Genomic DNA, 20,757 nt, shown 5'->3' with positions numbered 1-20,757 from the left:
CTCAGTCCAGGTGCCCCACAGATCTCCTGACTTCCCTTTCCTACCCACGTGTTTCCTTTCCCTCCAAACTCCTCCTGTGAGACGCCTCTCATGCCTCACCCAGGAGATGTACGTGTATAGCTGATGGGAAAATGAGTTCTCTGGAGAAGGGAGCTGGAACTTGAGGATGAACTGGCTCCCTGCCACCGAGATGCCCCCTGGGCACAGAAAAGGCCCAACAGTTCACCTCCTGCTGGTAGATGCCAGCATCTAATGACGACCCTCAGAGCTCCCCATCACTGCTATCCCTTCATTCCCATCAACAAGCACTTATAATTGCTCACAGTCCCCCATCTGATCCTTCTGCTGTGGGTCAGCTCAATAAAGAACACCCCCAAAAACATCTGCAGGCCAGCTAGGTAAACTAACTCCTCCTGACTTCCCCATCTCTGTACTGCTCCTCACTGCCAGTGTGCTGAAACAGACCCTTGCCTAACTGGCTCCTCAAATGTGTTTTGGTTTTCAGCTTTCTGTAACACATAATAGCCACCATTCAGGAAGCAATTAAGGGCCAGACACTGCTCCAGACAATTCAAAGACATTACTGCTAATCCTTTAACAATATGAAAGAACAGACATGATCACCCCACTCTCCCCTACCTCGCCCCGCCCCCGCCCCATTTTACAGGTAAGAAGCTGAGATTTTCACATTTAACTAACTTGAGCAAGAATTCCCGACCAGGAAGTGGCAGAGGCAACATTCAAACATAGTTCCGACTCTCAAGACCCACTATTTCTGAGATACTTATGGAAGGGTAAACCTCTAAACAGCAAAAATAAAGAAAAAATTTCTTTCTCTAAAAGGATGGAACCCAGGAAGAGAGTAAAATTTCCTTAAATCTGTTTTAATCATCAGGTTCCCCTTTACAAACAATAAAGTTGAGGCTCAGAGAATACTTATGGCGTACTAATAATAGCTAACACTTAAATGGTGATTATGTTGTGCCAGGTATAAGCATGTTACACACATCTGGTTCTAGCCCTCATTTTTAACCCAAAGCTATTGTCTCTCAATACTACTTAACTGGATCATACTTTGAAGTATATCCTTAACAGAGGTTTAAAAGTTGAGTGAGCTGTACCAAATGGTTTCTTGAGCTTCTACCAATTTAAAAGCACTGTGGGGTTCTATGTCCAGATGACCCAGTTCATACGTAGCCAAGTTCAGACTCAGAACCCAAATTTTGTGACCCATTGTTTTCCCTTTTCCACTCTCCATGCCATCTCTCATCACAGCAAATCAAGGTGAGATAAACTGGTATTTTATGCTTGCACATTTATTCCTCCCCCCCACCCCCTGCCCCATACATTACATAGGAAAGAAATGAAACAAGAAATGTCAAGTTTTTGGCATTCCTCAAGAACAGCGGTTTTCAAAATATGACTCAACACTCACAACTGGGTCATGAAATCAACTAGTTTTTTTGGGTTTTTTTTGTTTTTTAAGAGATGGGGTCTCATCCTGTTGCCAAGGCTAGAGACAAGTGGCACAATCACAGCTCACTGTAGCCTCAAACTCTTGTGCTCAAGTGATCCTCCCACCTCAGTCTCCAGAGTAGCTGGGATTATACGTTCTTGCCACATCTGGCCCAAACAGCATTTTTTTTTTTTTTGAGACGGAGTCTCACTCTGTCGCCCAGGCTGGAGTGCAGTGGCCGGATCTCAGCTCACTGCAAGCTCCGCCTCCCAGGTTCACGCCATTCTCCTGCCTCAGCCTCCCGAGTAGCTGGGACTACAGGCGCCCGCCGCCTCGCCCGGCTAGTTTTTTGTATTTTTAGTAGAGACGGGGTTTCACCGTGTTAGCCAGGATGGTCTCGATCTCCTGACCTCGTGATCCGCCCGTCTCGGCCTCCCAAAGTGCTGGGATTACAGGCTTGAGCCACCGCGCCCGGCCCAAACAGCATTTTTTAATAAAACAAATGCAACAGAGATGTGGTATGGGTACTGTTCTGTGAAACTTTTGTTTCAATTATATATATGTAATTGTATGTGTGTATGAGTCACAGTCTAAAAGCTTGAACTCATTGCTTTAGAGGTCAACACCATAGTATCCAAAATAGTGCTACTATTATTGCTGTGGAACAATAAATGCCACACATCTGCCCAAGCAGTATCTCCAGTCATGTGTTCCATCTTTGACAGAGAAAGTGCTTGGCTGCCTTGCAACGTATCCTGGCAAAGAACAACCCAGAATGTAACATCTGGTTAACTTGATTCTCCTAAGGAACATGTAGTCACATCTCAAGGACCTGGCAGCCAAGGTGGCTCTTAAATGGCTCAGGTCAAGAAAGGCATGAAACTGCCTTATTTTTACCTATCATGCAGACTCTTGGTTTCAGAATACACATGGCAGCTAATTCCTACTGTAGAAAAAGGCAGCGAGCAAAACGATGTTTGTTTTTGCCAAATGGCCAAATTCTCTTGGCTTATTTGTTCTCAAAAGTGAAAACTACAATAAATAAGAGTCTTTGTGGAAAAAAAAAAAAAAAATTTCAGTATCCACCTTATCCAGGAAAGTCAGAAGGCAAAAAAGTGCTCACATTGGTTTTCACAGTTCTGTCCTTCCCACCTATAGCAGAAAAGTGATTGGACAGTTGGACAGTTATATAAAGTCTGAATTGATGAACATACAAATTTCCTGTTAAAATAAATAAACAAGAATCTAATTTGGGCTTACAAAGCAATAGTCATGTTTTCATGGCCTTCAAAACACAAGAGACTATCTCATGTCTCTTTCCATTAAACAGACCAACCAGCAATCCACCATATCAAAATGTAAAAGTGAGGCATCTACTGCAGGCTGGACATTTACCAGAAGGTAACTGGTATGACACAAAAATAGATGCCGGGTGCTACAAAAATGAGGTATCATCTCTCATTTTAATATGTACAATACATACAAATTAATAGGAAATTGTAGCCAACATTCCAAATCAAAATAACATCAACACAAAATGAGCAGTGACATCAGGAATGGTCATTGTTGCTGACAAACCATTGCTAAGACACAAGGAACAGCTAGAAAGCAATGAAAGAGTAAAGAAAATATAATAAAGCAGTTAATCAATAAAGGATCTGCTTGAAGATAAAGAATTGCAATAAGTATTAGAATACTATTAAGTATTCAGTTAGTACTAAAGTTAGTACTTTAGTTAGTGCAATGGAGAAGTATCCACATTCTAAGAAGACAGAAGTATAAGTTGTACCATTACTTTGCTTCAGCTCATTCTAAGTAAAATAATTACTCCCTGAACTTCTCCCAAACCTTCTTGCCAATTTCTGAACAAATGAATGACCTCTTCTAAAAACTTCTCTTGGATAAAATTAGTACAAAGGTAAAAAACTACTTATGGAGAAAATGAGGAAGGATGAAGTAAGATACTGTTTTCAGATGAGCACAACAGAAATCCTGCCAGTACCTGGAGAGCCTCTGGGCTTATCAGATGGTGTGGACTTGCTTTTCATTAGCTCCCTTTTGTGGTGCCCACACGGAGAGCGCCTCAAGGATTTTTTCATTACTGATAAAGCCCAGAAAATGAACAGAGAAATTTTTAAATTTGAGCAGTTTCAAGATTTGGGTGAACTTCCATAAGGGTTTATAGCATGTTTGGTTATTTTATTAGACCACTATTACTGAAATAAAATAAGAATACATAAAATGTCAGCTTACAAGGCCCATGAGAGACTGAATTTCCTTCTGCAAGGAATATAGACTGAATAGCAAGTCCAGGCTTTCTTCTCCAACTCAGATATTTAAAGTTCCACTGACTGTTTTTTGTTTTGTTTTGACATGGAGTTTTGCTCTTGTTGCCCAGGCTGGAGTGCAATGGCACCATCTCAGCTCACTGCAACTTCTGCCTCCCGGATTCAAGCAATTCTCCTGCCTCAGCCTCCTGAGTAGCTGGGATTACAGGTGCATGCCACCATGCCCAGCTAATTTTTTGTATTTTTAGTAGAGACGGGGTTTCATCATGTTGGCCATGCTGGTCTCGAACTTCTGACCTTAGGTGATCCACCTGCCTCGGCCTCCCAAAGTGCAGGGATTAGAGGCGTGAGCCACCGCACCTGGCCCCACTGCTTGTTTTCTACAAAAATTTTAATACTTTGAATTGTTCGTTCACAGAGTGCATATATAACTTCAAAAATAACCCTGCAGAAAGCAGTGCTAAGCGGGCAGAGCTGACATTCGCCAACTGTAATATGTTTTTAATGCTGTTATATGATTTCTTGCTGTGCATTTATGCAAAAGCCTAGCTGCTCTCATTCAGCAGGTGGCAGCAGACGCTGTAAGAGTGGCTGTGGAGTTCCACCATTTGCCAGCTCAGCAGATCCATCACTGCTGCAGGCAGCTCTGGAGCCACAGGTGGCAGACCTTGGCGATATAACATGGCACTGTGCGGGCACCAGGCCATCTGTCACTGTCAGACTGCTGGGTTCCATTTTGTACATGATTTCTGCTATTGGGCTAAAAAAATGTCCACACAATTATGTGATGGATTTGTGTCCATTAAGGCAAAACAAATTACTTGCCCCCATGATTTAAACTGAATGGTCTATAAATTCTCACAGGTTAAAGAGAATTGAATGTGCATAAGGTGATTCAAAACCTGACAACACATGGCACTGGGCAGTGTTTCCTCCTGGACCAGAAAGGGCTTTACAGGCAGCACTTCAGCCCAAGTGTGCTGGCATGCTTGGTCCCTTCAAGGGCATGCCATTATAGCTGTGATATAATTCCATCTGCACCTTTGCCTTCTGGGAAAGCCACAGGCCTTAGAGACACTAATGTAAGTCTATCCAAATGCCTTTCACAGACCCTACCTACTACCACCCCTCCACCTCCCAAAAAAAGGGAAAAAAAAATTATCATGCAACAAAAACCCAACTTCAAAGATTTCAGCATCGGGTAAAATAAATAAATAAATAAATAAGAGGTGGGACTCACCATGACCCAGAGGGGAAAGCTACAGGGAAAGTCATCTGCAATAATGGGGACATGCCATTCCAGTGGTGGGGTACTGAGGAGACCAGAGATGCATGACACATCTCCTTTGTCAACACAATGTAGGCACATGAGTACTAGATGGCTCTTCTGATACCTACACCACAGTATCAAGCTGGGGCTGCTTAGCACATCTGTTGCTGCACTTGGGGAGGAAGGCCAAGGTTAAGGGCATTCCTATGATGGTCATTTAAATCTCAGGGCTACTGCTGCAAAGCTAGTTCTGCCCCTTTTAGGGGCCCTGCGGCATTTCTGTTATTTGCTACTTCTCTCTCTGGTCATCCCAGGAAGAAAAGCAGTCCTTCCAGCTCAGTTACTAAAGGGCTCTGAGACTCTGTATGGAGTGGAAACAAGTTAAGGGCATAACATAAATGAATAAAATGATAAATCATGGCTACCCAGGCACCAATGGGAGAAAAAAATGCTTCTCAGCAAAACCTCCTTCTTCTCCCAAATCCAGCAGAGCCCTATGCTACCCTTTTAGGGTTGTAGAAGCAACTTTCCTTTGGAGGTTACAAGAGGGATAGGGAGAGGAATTGACTTGCTCTGTACCGCTACTTTACCACCTCCAGAAAATCGGGCCAGAGCCCGTGCATGTCCTAGTGAGAAGGGCCGTGATGCAGCAGGATGTGCCAGGCTGTGGTGGTAGGGCCTCTGCTGGCCATCCTCTCTCTCCTCTCCTGGGAGGGTAGGGGAAACAGGAGTGACAGAAGTCCAGTGGGGGGAGGGAGAGCAGCCAGCCAACTGCTCTCAGACTGCTGAGGTAACCCCAGGAGAGAAAGCAGGGGTAACTGTGAGCATTATATCCCCTTCCTGCAACCACTCCAAAAAGGCTAGGGCTAAACTTTGGAGACACAAGAAAAGAGAGGATTTGGAGGAGAAAATGGTTCAATCTAGCTTCGCAAATGGAATATTAACAGTGTGTCACAGTACGTTTGGCTTCAAAAAGCAGCAGCAGAGCCCTCTCCTCACCCAAGGTATAAATAGATCTAAAAAATATTAATCTCATAGTCACGCTAAGGTGATGGGCAAGGTAAGGATGATACATTCAGGGATGATAAAAAATGTTTCAATATGTCTTTAGGGAACTGATATCTACCTTCGAAATGGATTAATCCACATCCAAAGGACTCTGGATGCTAAAACCGCACTGCAGTATAAAACGGGAATGCATCAATAACGGCCTTTATCATGACCAGCATTCCTTCCCACAGCTCCCGAAACCTACCCTACAAGAACCCACTAAAGCAATCCTGTACTATTAAAAGCACACACACAGATCCCCAGCTTTGTCATATCTAGTGTTTTTTTCCCTTTGGAAAAAAGAAACAAAATCAAGATTTGGGGGCCATGAGCAGGAAAGGACAGCAGAGGGTGTGTCTCGCAGTCAGTCAGGTGGGAGCTGAGCAGCTTTGCCAGGCTGGTTTCTACAGCACTCAGGATTAAGCCTCGAGTTCTACTTTGCAAGCACAAGGAGCGCTGTTAGGACAATGTTGGGGAACCAAGTCTCACATTTTCCTGCTGGTACACGGTGTCAGTCATTTACACTGCAGTCGAAAATCACAGCTCCTCCTGCTATGCAGCAATGCTTATGCTGATGGGATTGGAGCACCAATCATCACATATCTGTCACAGAAAAGGGAGCTCTGGTTTTGCTGCAGTTTCTTCTTATTCAGACATTCTTTCTTCAAAAATGAATTTGTTTGGAGACTACTAAAACAAACAGACCTTCCCTTTTGTAATTTCACGTTCTCTTAAATGGAATTTGTCAAGGTATTCCTTTGTCAACAGTATTGGTGATTTCACACTCTCTAAAACCTTAATTAAGTTTGGAAACACTGTGACTTTACCCTGTCAGAGCTGAGGAATACTGCAGAATGCAACACTCACTATTATCACCACAGGTATGAAAAACATGAAACACTGCTTAGCTGGAGTGGCAAATACAGGCAACAGAAAGAGGGATGGTAAGACTATTATTTAAATACAAATTGCCTGAAACTGACAGGGAGCTAACACCTTTCACCTAGCTCATCCTTACAGAGAGGAGAAGGGGACACTCTGCCCTGCAGGACCCCTCGCACCTAGACTTAAAGAGGTCATGACCCGCTGAAAGGACATGTCAGAATGCCTGGCTCCATCCTAGCTTACAGTACATGAACGTAACAACTCTGCCCATCCCAGGAGACTTCACCCTTCACGCCGAGTCAACACAATGGACCCAAAAGCTCAACTTGCAAGATAGAGTTTATTTTTAAATGTTTGTTTATAAATGCTTATCATCTTCAACACAGGCCCGGGAAGACTCCAAGCACAGCTCAGTAAGCAATTTCTGGCACAGCTGAAAAGGAACATCTCTGTGAGTTAGGTTGCTAAGGCAAAGACAAGACAGACTTTGCTCAAAGCTCAATCCATTAGATCAATCAGTCACCAGCAAGCTGGCAGAGAAAGAAATGGAGTCAGATGCAGACAGAGACACAGCGCAGCACAGATTAGGAGTCAGGTGGTCCAGATTTAGGGCAAAATCGACTGCTTTCCAGATGTATAACCTTGAGAAAGTTATTTAACCGCAATTAAGCCTTCCTTTACTTAACTGTAACATGAGCTGATTGCACTAAACTCTAAGGCCAGCACCAGAACTCCAACTCCATGAGAGGTGGGAACAGGTGAGAAATCAACACTGTCATTACCACTATGACTACTGTTCACGTGCAAAATAATCCATACCCTGAACCACAAAAGAAAGAAAATAAGCTTTGTTTTTGAAGGTGGCCAAAATACATATTTTATATACAAAATAACTAAAACCCACAAAGAGCCAGAACGAAAACCAGAGACAAATAACATAGTTTCGTAGGAATGCTACTTCACCTCACCATAAAGGAGAAGCATGCTGTCCTTTGTTTTCTAAAAATTCACCCTATATTGGAAGGAGTAAATTTTTATGCTAAAAAAGAAAAATAAAGCATAAAACAAGGCATTTCAGAAGTATTAATACAAAATACTTTGAATTCTATTTTAACCATATTTGCCATCAATTTCTTAAAAGGAACATTTGAAGCCATCTACATATAAGTGCTAATTAAATCTTCGAAAATCTCAAAATTTTTCTCTTCTAACAATAAAAAATGGCTGTAAATAGGCAAGGCAGTGCTCCTAAAGGTGTCTTCAAACTTAATTGAAAGAAAATAATTCGTGCGGTCCACCCCTTATCACAGTGTTCCTGGTGACGCCATTTTACTCCTTCCTCTCTGCCATCTTAGTACCACGGATGTTTCCTAGCGAGCTGGCTGACATGCTTGCTTATCCACATTATGGTACTGCCAGAGCAGTCAAAGGTTTGATACAAATACGCTTTTTGTTGCAAAAAGAACCAATCCCTGATTCTTCACTATTACCCAGGCTAAAATTTCATGAGAAAACTGAAGTTTCCAGATTGAAGAGGTTCAGGAATCCCCTACAAGTACCAGAAAGGACAGCCTCTTCTGAGCAGCCAAACTTGAGTAGACCATGGTGGAGGCAAAGAATATAGGAAGAAACTGGGTCTCTGCTACCTCCCCCAGGGTACTTAATACCTAGCCTTATTATAAAGCCAGCAAAAGGAAAAACGACCAGGATCTTCAACCAAGTTTTAGTGTAAAAATTTCAAAGGGAGGCTTTGTGACACCCCCCATGTCATCCAACCAAACATTTTACGCAAGCAAATCTGCAGTTAAAATGGAGTTCTAATTTGCTGACCTAAAACTCTTTCAAGGTACAAGCCTCATAAAAACCAAGGGAAAAGAATCCTTTGCATTCTACCATATATTTAAACATGTTAAATGCTGTCCCCAGAATTTAAAAATTATGCTGAAATTTAGGCTCTTATTCTGTAAATTAATATTTGTGACACAGATTTATGGATCTTGTAGGATTCTAACCAGGGCTTAAAACAACTGAACCTTCCTATGTCAATGAAAAGGCTGATGTGAAGAAAATCATTTTCTCCCTAGCTTCCAACATCTATTAATTAGAGAAGACAGCACTCACTGAGTAGGATAAACAGGAGCTAGTGCAACAAGACCTAGAAGAACAGCTGGCTTTATAAATTTGATATCAAGTTAAAAGGATTCTCAGATACCCAGTTCTGTGAAGCTTCAACTCCTGAAACAGCTAATAAAGCATGTTGAGCAAATTCTTCATGGTAAAGTTTACTATAAAATACACTCACTATAAATTCTTCAGGGTTTAAAAGATAAAAATTCTTCAGCCTTTAAAGGAAACACAAATCAAAGTTAAAATCCACTTCTTTCCTCTTAGTAACAGTACAAAGAAACAAAGAAATAAGCTGGGTCAAATCCAATTAATTTTAATAATCAAGATTTATAAGCTTACAATTACAAACAGGAGTTTTACACAAGCAGCTTTGAAGTCACAACTATTAATTAAGTAGAAGGCACTAAAAATTATTCCCATGAGTGAGAGTGAAAGCCTCAATCTATTGATCTTTGAAAACAAAAATCTTGTTTTGTCAAAACATTTGTTTCTTGTGTATTTTAATCAGCTATTACAGGTCATTAACCTGGAAGCATTTGCATAAAAAACAAGAGCAAAAATAAGAAACTAAAATTAAAATCCAGCAATTCTTTTCAGGAATGGAAAACAGAGTGCTTTTAAAAGACAGGGAAAAGAAACCTGAACTCTTTTAAATTTACCATATTCAGATTTCCTTTTCCTCTCAAGTGTTATTTCCATTCATGACTAGTGATAAATTCATACTTCTCATTAACTTAAACTACTGATGAATAATTAAAATCATGTGCTAAAATCACTCATAAAACCTATATTTCAAGTATATATATCACACCTGGTTTTTGAGAAATACATTTTAAAAAAATCCAAGAACCTCTGTGTTATACTTTTCATATTTGCAGCGTTCATTTAAAAGTCTATTTTGCACATTCAACCAAAAGCAAATTTTCAACCTCTCCCCGCTATATGAGTAAAAGAAATACTTACTGTAGACAAAAGAATTCCATTTTCTTTGTGGGAATATTCTCCACCTTCCTAAAGAACTCTTCTATACAATGTGCAAATTCATTTTCTTAGTTTTACAGTAACAAAGCTTCTGTGCCATAGAACCTAATGTAAATGAAATGGCCTTGCAGCTGCCTTCAGAATCCAGCTCACCTCGACCATGATACAGCTAATTGTTAAAAATGGTGGCTGAGACATTTTCCATACATTAAATTAAGGAGCTCTGATGAAGGCGCTGGCATCCACCCACTTCAGACAAAGGAGAATAATTTGCAACTGTACCAAGGCATGGATAATTGAGTCATCTCCCATACAGGGTCAGTGTTAGAGGTTTCCTCCATCTTTACAAAATGCAAACCACATCTCATTGTCTCATCTCAGAAATCGATTCTTTGCAATGCTGCACTGGGTCAGAGTTTCAAAGGAATCTTAGTCATGGGTAAATCCAGAACTCCAATGCCAAGAGGAGCCGAATTCTCACAGTTCCTTTCCCTCTGCTGAGCAGCTCTCCTCTATTCCACAACTGACAGCTCCTCAAGTCTTCCTATTGTTAAGAGTAAAGAAAGTCCCCACACCTCCAAAAGGAAATAAACCCCTCAACTAGGGTGAACAATTTCCAAGTACAAGCTTCAGAAAGAGGTCCAGACCCCACAGGTCCCACAATACAAATACATTCTTTAGGATAAAAAGCCACATACATCATCGTATTTTGTTGTTGCTTTTAAGGGAAGACAACAAACAAGCTGCTTTATAATGCAGAATTAAATGTATCTTTGATATTAATCAAAGTATTAAAAGAATTACAGGCAACATTTATAATTCTATCACCCTCCAGATAATGCTTACACGACTTAGGAAGTTTTCATTTCACTTACACAAATTATATTCTTTAGCCAAAAATTTGAAATATACTTAAAGGACTCCTATCACCTCTTTTGAGGCTGAATTTAAGAAATAAAAAAGAACCATCTCAATTTAAATTGCCAGTATTTAGTAAATACTTAGGAATCCTCATCTTTGGTGTTACTATTTAATTCTTCTCATTTCAAGCCTTATGCTAAAACATTTCATGAGATAGTTCAAAAAAATTTTAATGGTACTTTTTCCCTAATCACCAAATATAAAGGACTGAATTCCTAAAGAATCCTACACACACACCACACACACACACACACACACACACACACACTCACTCTCACCTGCAATCTCAAAGAAGGATCTGGTTTTAGCAAATAAAACAAATTCTATTTTCATATTCCACCTCATGCAACAATTCTGCACTTCACATGTATCTCCTTTAAAAATCCTAAAGACCACACTACTTGCTACTTAAAGAAGTTCACAAAAATCCCAATAACCAACTATTCAAATCTTTAAGCAAATGCTGCCCCACCCAATAGATTTTTAAAAGAAAAATATTAGAATGGCAAGATACAAATCTGAACAATTCTCAGAAGAATCAAGTAGTTCTTCTATCAAATGAATTAACTACTTCCAAATTTATCTCAAATTTTCAAACAAACGAAGACCTTGTCTTTCAGAGGCACTGCAACAACATGCTGCCACTCTATTTACCAGGGTGCATTTGTCTTAATTTCTTAAAACACGGGCAATCCTACCTGCAGCTCTTAAATTTAAGGAGTTACAGAACGGTCGATGCTGTCGGTCACTGCAGCTCTTCCATACCTTCTTATATGAGATGAGCTCTGTCGGAACCAGTGCTCAAGTTTTTCCCACCCCAAACTGCCTGAATTGTGGGATGGGGGTGGGGAGAAGAACAGAGAGAAGAGAAAAAGAGAGAAAGAAGAAAAAGGAAAAGAACAACCCCTCTGCAAGTGCTGATGTGACTGAAGCACTAAAGAGTCAAATTAAACAATGAGATTGCAAGGTCCCTTTAAAAAGGGTGCACTGCAGCCCCCGGAGCACAGCATCACCATTCGTTGTGCTCTACACAAATTCAGAGAAGTCAGCCGTCAGTTTGAAAGCACAAACTGATGGGAGTAACAGTTTATAGGTTACAGAAGGGTATTTTATTGTTAACGGACTGTACCAAGTTAAGATTTAAGAGGGGGAGAGAAACATGTAGGCAAGGAATGCTATGATACTTTTTTCCCCCAACCCAAACCACTGCAATTACTCTGATGTGAATTTTTGATGACTTCCGACATCTTGCACGGTTAATAATCGCTTCAGCTGTCATGTTTGGTTAATGTGGAAAATGCATTTGCTGCATTGTGATGCAGTGCTGTGGCCACAGATTGTAACACCAGTTGTGAAGCTGGTCCCTTAACTGAGCAGCAGGAATTTGCACATGCCATGATGCTAAAATAAATGGTAGTTAAAAGATTTTATACAGCAGCAGACAGATTCTGCCATTTTAGTCTACAGTATGTGTAGATACAACATACAGAAGCATCTCGGATCATTGTGCCCTTGTCAATTGTACTGTCCTTCAAACAGAACAGTAAATTCGCCATCTTAAATGTTTGGCCTCTTAGTAGTTAAAAGATTTTGATACTGTTTAATAACTATTCAGATTAATTATAGCTTTGAAAAGAACAGAGGTTATTTGCATTTCAGGAATATTCAGCCAATGAAACTGTCACTGACACAGGAAAATGCAGACCTTTTATTAACATATGCTCAGCTCAACTGTCACTTCTTTGTACAACATTTAGGGGAAAATATATGATGTGTAAGTAATGAATATTCCCATTCTACTGCAATTTTTTTAAAAGTGCTACTCAGGAAGGGATTTTTTTCCTCCATGTTTTAACATGTAACTTGAAAATTAAAGACTACATTAAAATATTATGTTTTTCACTGTCAAAAAAGGAAATTCAGTGCAGCAAACAACTGTACAATTATAGGAAAGCTTGTGAAAAAGCAAAGATAGAGCCACGCTAAGACCAAGGCACCAGATGATTAAAGTCAGGCTGGTCAGGTGATGGGCCATCATCATGGTGCAGACTGCAAAAGAAAAATAGAACCATTCTCTCCTCAAAAAAAAAACAAACAAACCCCACAGACCCTAAGATTGCAATCTGTCAGTTGCAAAACCAACATCTATACTGCAGAACCTGAAAGCCACATAATATTTGCCAATTTCATGATGTATTTTTATATAAATATTAACTTGGCTATTTAGCATACAGAATTTGACTACTGACGGTTCTTACTCATCTACCACCATTATTTTTGTATTTTAAGAAGCAAAACCAACTTACATTGTTCCTTTAAAAGAACAAATATAATTAACTTATTTCTTATATCAGAACTTTTGCCAATTAAATACCCAGAGTTGAGATGTTTCAGACATTTCTGCCTTACAAAAACAAACAAAAAAACCCAACTAAACTAAAGAATGAACATAGGAACACACTGGGGTCTGAACAGTGAATAACAATGAAAGAACTTATGTTACTAGCATAAAAATCAACTCATGATTTCCTTTGTTTTATTCATTGTGATAACACCAAATGCATAATTTGGAGGTGCATGTGTTAACAAGCACTGTAAAGCTGAAGAGCTTTCTAGTTTTCTTACCCTAACTTAAAATTAACTGCACCAACAGTGCTATGTGGTGCCATAGCAGATGTCACAGTAGTTGTAGCTAACATTCAACAATCAAGCTTTTTTTGTTCCAGACCCAATACAAGGTACCCCAACAGCTGAGAAAACGGCACAAGGAGGGAGGGAGAAACGTGTGTGTTGAGGGTAGCTTTGAAATTAACCAGGCTTAGCTTATGCTCCAATTACTGAACAAAAGACAATCCTGGGGGACCTCTCTCTGAACCAGTGCAAGAAGCAAACTCTTTTGTTTCTGATCAAATAAATACTGTACTGGAGCATGGTGGATATACAGCAATAGGAGTCTCTGCCTGGGGATGAAAAGAACCCAAAGACCCAAGTGTGGTTAAAGTCAAACTATTTCACGGATGTAAAACCTGTTCCCAAGGGACACATCTGAGGTTCACTACAGGGAAGTAAGAAAACCCTCTTTATTTACTGAAAATAACCTCACCAAGTCACTGTTAAGACATTTTTCCTCTTTAGTATTGCCAGCATAAATTAAGAGGGTATTACTTTATGCTAGCTAGAATAAATTCTAAATCAGCTCAGCCCCTTCTTCCTCCATCTACAAGTATCCCAAGGAAACTAGATGAGAGTCTGGCTGCAAGATATGCTGCCTGGAAAGGACCTCAGAGCAGAAGTGCCTTCAGACCCCAGATGCCTGAATAGGCAAGGAGGTCACAACAAAAATGCTGCAAAGAAGTCACCTTACAAAGGAGGTGCTTCTCTACTTATTTGTCACTAACTGAACATAAAGTGATCTACTCCTAAATTTGGTAGTCCATTGTTTAATTTTGTATTTTGGATTTATATAACCCTAGACACCAAAAACCAACACAAAAAGAAAAGGGTTAAAAACTAACGGATCCAGCATTTATTAACAAAAGGGATTAAAGTGGGCTCACTTAAACAAATGTAGAGATTATAGTCTAGAAAAGGGAGCTACTGAACTTTTGTGGTTCAAGTAGAGCTATAATAATTGCCAGGTAAAATAACATTCAAGTGAACAACTGTAGAGCTCTATAGTACAGTGACCATATACAGGATTTACCCAGAAAAACTTTTACAGATACCTGGTGGGCTCTGCTCTGTCTTCTGCCAGGTTCTCCAGGCTGCTGGGAAGATCAAGTAATAGTGCTGGTGGGTAAGTGCTTTTAAGAGTAAAGAAGGAAGTCAGGTGAGGCTGGGTGATGACTCCCTCTATGACCAAACTCCCAGCTTTCTGAGATATAGCTGGGATAGCTGGGTCCCTGCTCCCTTTCCACCCCCACCGCTACCAACCTCCTCCTGGCTTCTTCTCGCTAAGACCTGGGCCCTTTGCCTCCTGCTAAACATTTCTCCTATTACACATTCATTTTTACTGCCACAATTCTCTCTAGGCCCGTGGCTCTCGAAAATTCTGTATGGAGCTGTTTTCTGAGCAATTTTCTTACCCCATCTCCAAATGCTTCAGGAGCATTTCCACAGTGATAGCTTACCAGAACATCAGAAATGGAAATGAAATCTCAACTCTCAATCCAGTTAATCTTCCAATTCCTTAGCCTCAACAAAAAGCACCCATCCTTCTCCTTGCCCCAAACCTCACGCAATTTCTGAACATCCTTCTTAAGCTCATCAGGCACCACATGTGGCAGATGTTTTATCCCAAATGTCCCTCACACATCTTTTTCCTCTGTTTTCTCAGCTACCACATTGGTCCTGGCTGTCGTCACCTCAAAGTTGTATTACTACAATTGCCTCTGAATGTCATCTAGCAGCTATCCTTCCACTGGCCAAACCAACTTCCATAAGCATTGCCATGCCCTCCCTCCTTTCTTCTCAACATTTATGTGCTCCGAAACTTTCAACACCTACCGCCTACACTCCACTGCCTGGCAGTCACTCCTTCCATGTTTGACTGCCCTTCCCTGACAGATTTTTCTTCTTAGCACATAACTTCCATTTCTTACCTCCCTGACTTTAGTCAGGTTATTACTCTTCTTTCACGTCCTGCAAGCTAAACCCATTTCATTTTTCAAGGCCCATCTGCTCCAGGGGGTCTTTCCCAACTACCCCAGAATTCAGTCGTTATTAACCGCTTCCATGCCTCTGAACTCCCATGGCATTTAGAATCATTCAGTCTGTCTGTCACTTTACACAGCTTGGACAGTTTGATCTCGCAGGAATGTTGATGTTGGCTCTCCAGGTAGAAGACAAACTTCCAGAGGGCAGCATAAAGAATTTGTATTTATTCAAATTATCTCCATAGTGCTGTCCTTAATGGGCACTCAACAAAACCACTTCTTAATTTTTATTAGTGTTTACCAGGCCCTGCCCAGGTAGATGCAGGCAGTTACACTTAAAGGAGAGCTAAATATTACTTTTGCTTGTTCTTTCAAATCTTTTCAGCTCCCTGAGATAAGTCCAGCCTCAGGTGGTAAAATACTAAGGCGGTTCTTGGCCAATGTGCCGAGGCACTAAGCTCTTTTTTGTGACTAAGCATCATTACCAACAGTATTCAATTCCCAAGCTTGGCTTCCTTATTTTATGCAAGTAGAGCCAGGGAGGTTTGGGGAAAATGAGAGGCCTGACCCAAAGTCAGTGGTATGGCATTTACAGCTCATCTGTCCTTACTAATCCACTAAGAATGAAAAAGCAATCGGCTAATTTATCACGACATTTCATCCTGAATATTATTTTAAGTGAGGAACACCAGATTTAGGCAGTCAATAAAAAAAACAGAAGATTTCTGCACAGCCTTATTTAGCAATAAAACAATTTACAGTTCATTCTCTCTTGCTGATACACAAACTAGACTGCCCAGCGGTCAAGAAACAACAGGGAAAAATAAGTTTTCCTGGCTACCAAGTTCCTACTTTCCCAGAGTGGTCGTTCTGCCTTTGATATGACTATAAACCAAAAGGGTGTCAGCAGGGTTTATAGGTGGGCCAGGCACGAAATGCACCTGGATGAAAGAAATTTCAGAAGTAAGATTTCCATTTTAAATGTGTTTTCAAGAAGTAGTTCCCCAATAAAAGCAATTACTAATGGGAAGAGGCTAAAATGGGAAGAGGAAGTATAGTTCTCAATATTTCTCCCAGGCAATTCACTACAGTTTTAAGCAGGCTCCCAGATTTCCGAAAATCAAAATGGGAAAGGCTCTTTTCCTATCGGTCTGTCTCTGTTTCTGTCACACACACACACACACACACACACTCTCTCTCTCTCTCTCTCTCTCTCTCTCTGTCTCTCTCTCAGCATCTATTAAGCCTTGGTATTTAGACAGAGGGAACAAATGAGACTTTCAGCAAGAACTTGTAGAATATGTGAAGAAGTTCTACCACAGTAAAAAATAAATGGAATAATAAGATATATGTTTATTGGATTCATAGCCACAAAATTTCAGGCACAGAGAGACTCAAACTCAGGTTCTGGCCCAGGTCCTGGCTTTGGGCCCAAGAACTGGCTTTCTTGTTTCCTTACAGAGAGAGCTCTTGGCACAGCACTATGGGACATATACTGAGGAAAACTGCATGGGTGCCTGCTAGAGCCCCAGATTTCATGGAATTTTAAGTCATTACATGGGGGATGGTGGTGGTTGCACAAGAATGGCTTCTAGCTTGTTAATTCTTGTTACCAATGTACTTTTCACAACAGATGTATTTCTTGCCAGGTTGATTGTAAATAGAATTCTTTTAAACAAATTCTATTTTAAATTCAGCAGGGAAGCTGTTATTTGAAGGAATACTAAAGCTGAACATTGTCCCAAGGTTTCTTTACAAATCCAGATATTCAGATTTGGATTTGCTTATTAAAAGCAGAGTCCATCATAATTTTACTATTATGTTAAAGAAAAGACACTAAAACCTTAATTTTTATATAGTTTTTGCACATATTCATTATTTGTGCTACTATCTGGAAAACAGTGATATGGCCAGATACTGGTAAGAAAAATACAAAATAAAAGACTCCTCAACAGAAAGAAAAGGATTATTAAAATTATCCAACCCTCAACGATTTAAACAAGGGGGAAAAAAAGTATTTCTTTCATTATCAGGTTAGAGTTTTACCCACTGACATAAATAAAATGTAGCTTTCTGAAAGTTTTCTATGAAGAAAACTTAAAGGCAAAATTTTATTTTTCCATCAATCCCTATTATAAAGTTGAAAATAGCATTCCTCAAAGCGATAAAAGAAAACAAAAATCTGGCACCAACAAATAAAAGTATATTCAAGGATATAAACCTTAAGAAAAAAAAATAACTATAACCAGAGTAAAAATGCTGAGAAATGACAGTAAAATCTATTTGAAATAGCAACTATGGTGATGACCTGTGGGATACTGGTCCTACACGAAGGGTGAGAGAGGTGAGAGCACCCCTGCCTTTCTTTCTTTTTTTTTTTTTTTTTGAGACGGAGTCTCGGTCTGCCGCCCAGGCTGGAGCGCAGTGGCCGGATCTCGGCTCACTGCAAGCTCCGCCTCCCGGGTTTACGCCATTCTCCTGCCTCAGCCTCCCGAGTAGCTGGGAGTACAGGCACCCGCCACCTCGCCCGGCTAGTTTTTTGTATTTTTTAGTAGAGACGGGGTTTCACCGTGTTAGCCAAGATGGTCTCGATCTCCTGACCTCGTGATCCGCCCGTCTCGGCCTCCCAAAGTGCTGGGATTACAGGCTTGAGCCACCGCGCCCGGCCTACACCCCTGCCTTTCTTCACCCCTACTTCAGGTCAGGATAGACAACCATGGCAAGGGAGGGGTGGCCTTGTCTATGGGGCCCTATAAAATACTGGGTTGGGCTTTCATCCCTGTGCCTGTGCCCTCCTCATCTCAAAATAGGGGCACAAGGATCTGCAATTCTAAAATTTTTTTTGGAAAAACAGGCTGATTTTAAAATCCACTTTCCCCACACTGTTCTCTCCATCAGCCTTCCAGCAGGGACTCGCAAATGGTTTTAAAAACAATGGTCCAGTTTTATTAACATGCTTCTTAACACTAAGTCCTCCAGCAAACTACTGAGGAGACCAAAATGTTTCCAGTTCTACTATTTTGCCATCTCACACCCTTAAGAAGATACTGGAGCATTTTAAGTAGCCAGATTCCCTCAGGAAAACCTAAAACACTGAAACTGTAATAAGAATGGGGACTATATTACATCCACTTAAAGTGCTTAACACAGCATCATGCACAAATAAGTGCTCAACGTGACTGATTAACCTATAAATTGCTGAGCATTATTATTCAGAAGTCTAGAAATATCTACATAACTCCAGATGGTCATCAGCCTTTTCCAACTGTAGTGTTTCTTGGCAAACTATCATTTAGCATTTAATCTGGTGAAGTGTTCCTATGAAGCTACCTACACATTATTAGAACTTAATTTGGGCTGGGTGTGGTGGCTCACACCTGTGATCTCTGCACTTTAGGAGGCCAAGGTAGGTGCATTGCTTGAGCTCAGGAGTTTGAGACCAACCTGGGCAATATGGTGAAACCCCGTCTCTAGAAAAAACACAACAAATTAGCCAGGCATGGTGGCATGCCCCTGTGGTCCCAGCTACTCGGGAGGTTGAGGTGGGAGGATCACTTGACCCTGGGAGGTGGAGACTGCAATAAGCCCAGATCACACCACTGCACTCCAGCCTGGACAACAGAGCGAGACCCTGTCTCAAAAACAAAACAAAACAAAAAAAACCTTAATCTGGTGACTGATAGGACCACCCACATATGAATTCTAAAAACAAGCAGTGATCAAGTCCAGTGGAAAGCATACTGAAAATAGAGTCAGAACAACTGGGTTCTAGGTAACCAAATCATTCACCTCATGCCTCAGTTTCTTCATCTGCGAAATGAGAAAATACCACCAGACCAGGATAAAGTAAGAGCACTGCATGTATCTTCAACTATCTATACAATAGGATTCTCTTCAAAGCCAAGAGAAGCCATTTCAAATGATTTCTAAAACACAGGCAGCACATTTTAATACATTTTTCAAATATGCAGACTGATTTAGACATTTCCAAAGAAATACTTATTCTGCTTCTCTGCTTTCTCTCATGGCATCTGTTGTTACTAGCAGCTAAGGAAAAGTAAAATCTAATGTCATTAACAGTAGACCCAAAATCCCTAGCACACATTTAATGGTGGGTGTGGGGGGCATACAGAGAGAAGCAAATGAAAAGGTGAACAAAATGAGAATGAGAGGAGTTGGGAGAAAGGTAGAGAAATCAGGTTAATGAATAAAAACAACAAGTCCATCTTTCATCTCTCCTGGCTCCTACTGATGGCAGACGGTGTATTTAATCTGCTGAGAGACCAGATTTAAGGCCTTCTTTTGGCATAGTCCATCCATGAATTATTAACATTTGCAGAAGCAACAGCACATCCGCTCACAGCAATCAGAGAGGGTAATGATGATTAACTAAGATGGGATTATTAATCCTCCCACTTCCCTTTCCCATGTTTCCCTCTCTTCTTTATTCTCCTCTGGGCTTTGACTACTTTTTAGGTAGTATATTTTGAGCTACAGCCTTAATATCAGATTCAATACCTCTATGATGAAAACAATTATAACTGACAAATTATAAGTTGTAAGTTTTAAAATATATATGTTTTAAACATATATTATATTGAACACTATGTCCTTGATGAAGCAAAGATAAAAACAAAGGTGGTTATAAATTTTTTATGGACTCAAACACTTAAAAGATAAATACACTGCTTTGCAGGCTGCTTTGTTTACAGTTTGTTTAGTGAAAAAAAAAAATCAGTATTAGTCCACAGGTGGACTGAGTTTAAAAGTTGGCAGAGACACCTAGAAAAGTAGGTTTACCTACACCAGACTTCTGTTATCACTTAATTCAGTAGATCTCAAGCTGGAGTACTTGTTAAAACACAGACTCTGGGTTGCACCCTCAGAGATTTGGATTCAACAGGTCTGGGGAGGAGCCTGAGAATCACATTTTTTAAAAGTTTCCAGGTGATGCTGATGCTACCAGTCTGAGCGCCACACTCTAGAATCACTGATCAAAAGGCTTTTTTTCTGGTTGCCAAAGGTGTTCAGGGCAGGAGAGGAATGGAGGAAGAAATTAAACCCAATCTGAGCTAGAGATGAGATCAGTGGCTCCTTCCCCTTCCTAACCCTCAAGGAAAAGCC

The 20,757-nt window shown here is 40.5% G+C and overlaps 1 protein-coding gene across 3 annotated transcripts in view; it reads right to left on the bottom strand.

Moving 5' to 3' along the window:
• The window catches only part of NUP93 (nucleoporin 93), a 113,650-nt gene that overhangs the window by 50,591 nt on the left and 42,302 nt on the right, over positions 1-20,757 (bottom strand). The window contains exon 1 of one of the 3 annotated variants that reach the window (XM_025369715.1): positions 11,677-12,099. The exons of 1 other annotated variant lie outside the window; for it this stretch is intronic. The gene's annotated coding sequence lies outside the window, so the exon portion shown is untranslated. Of the gene's footprint in view, positions 1-10,039; positions 10,457-11,676; positions 12,100-20,757 lie in introns of those variants that run through there. One more of the 3 variants, XM_025369716.1, reaches the window with a different exon arrangement.

The sequence above is a fragment of the Theropithecus gelada genome, chromosome 20 (assembly GCF_003255815.1).
Source record: "Theropithecus gelada isolate Dixy chromosome 20, Tgel_1.0, whole genome shotgun sequence".
Lineage (NCBI taxonomy): Eukaryota > Metazoa > Chordata > Mammalia > Primates > Cercopithecidae > Theropithecus > Theropithecus gelada.
The sequence above is the reverse complement of the archived record's forward strand: the minus strand, read 5'-3'. Positions and strand labels throughout refer to the sequence as shown.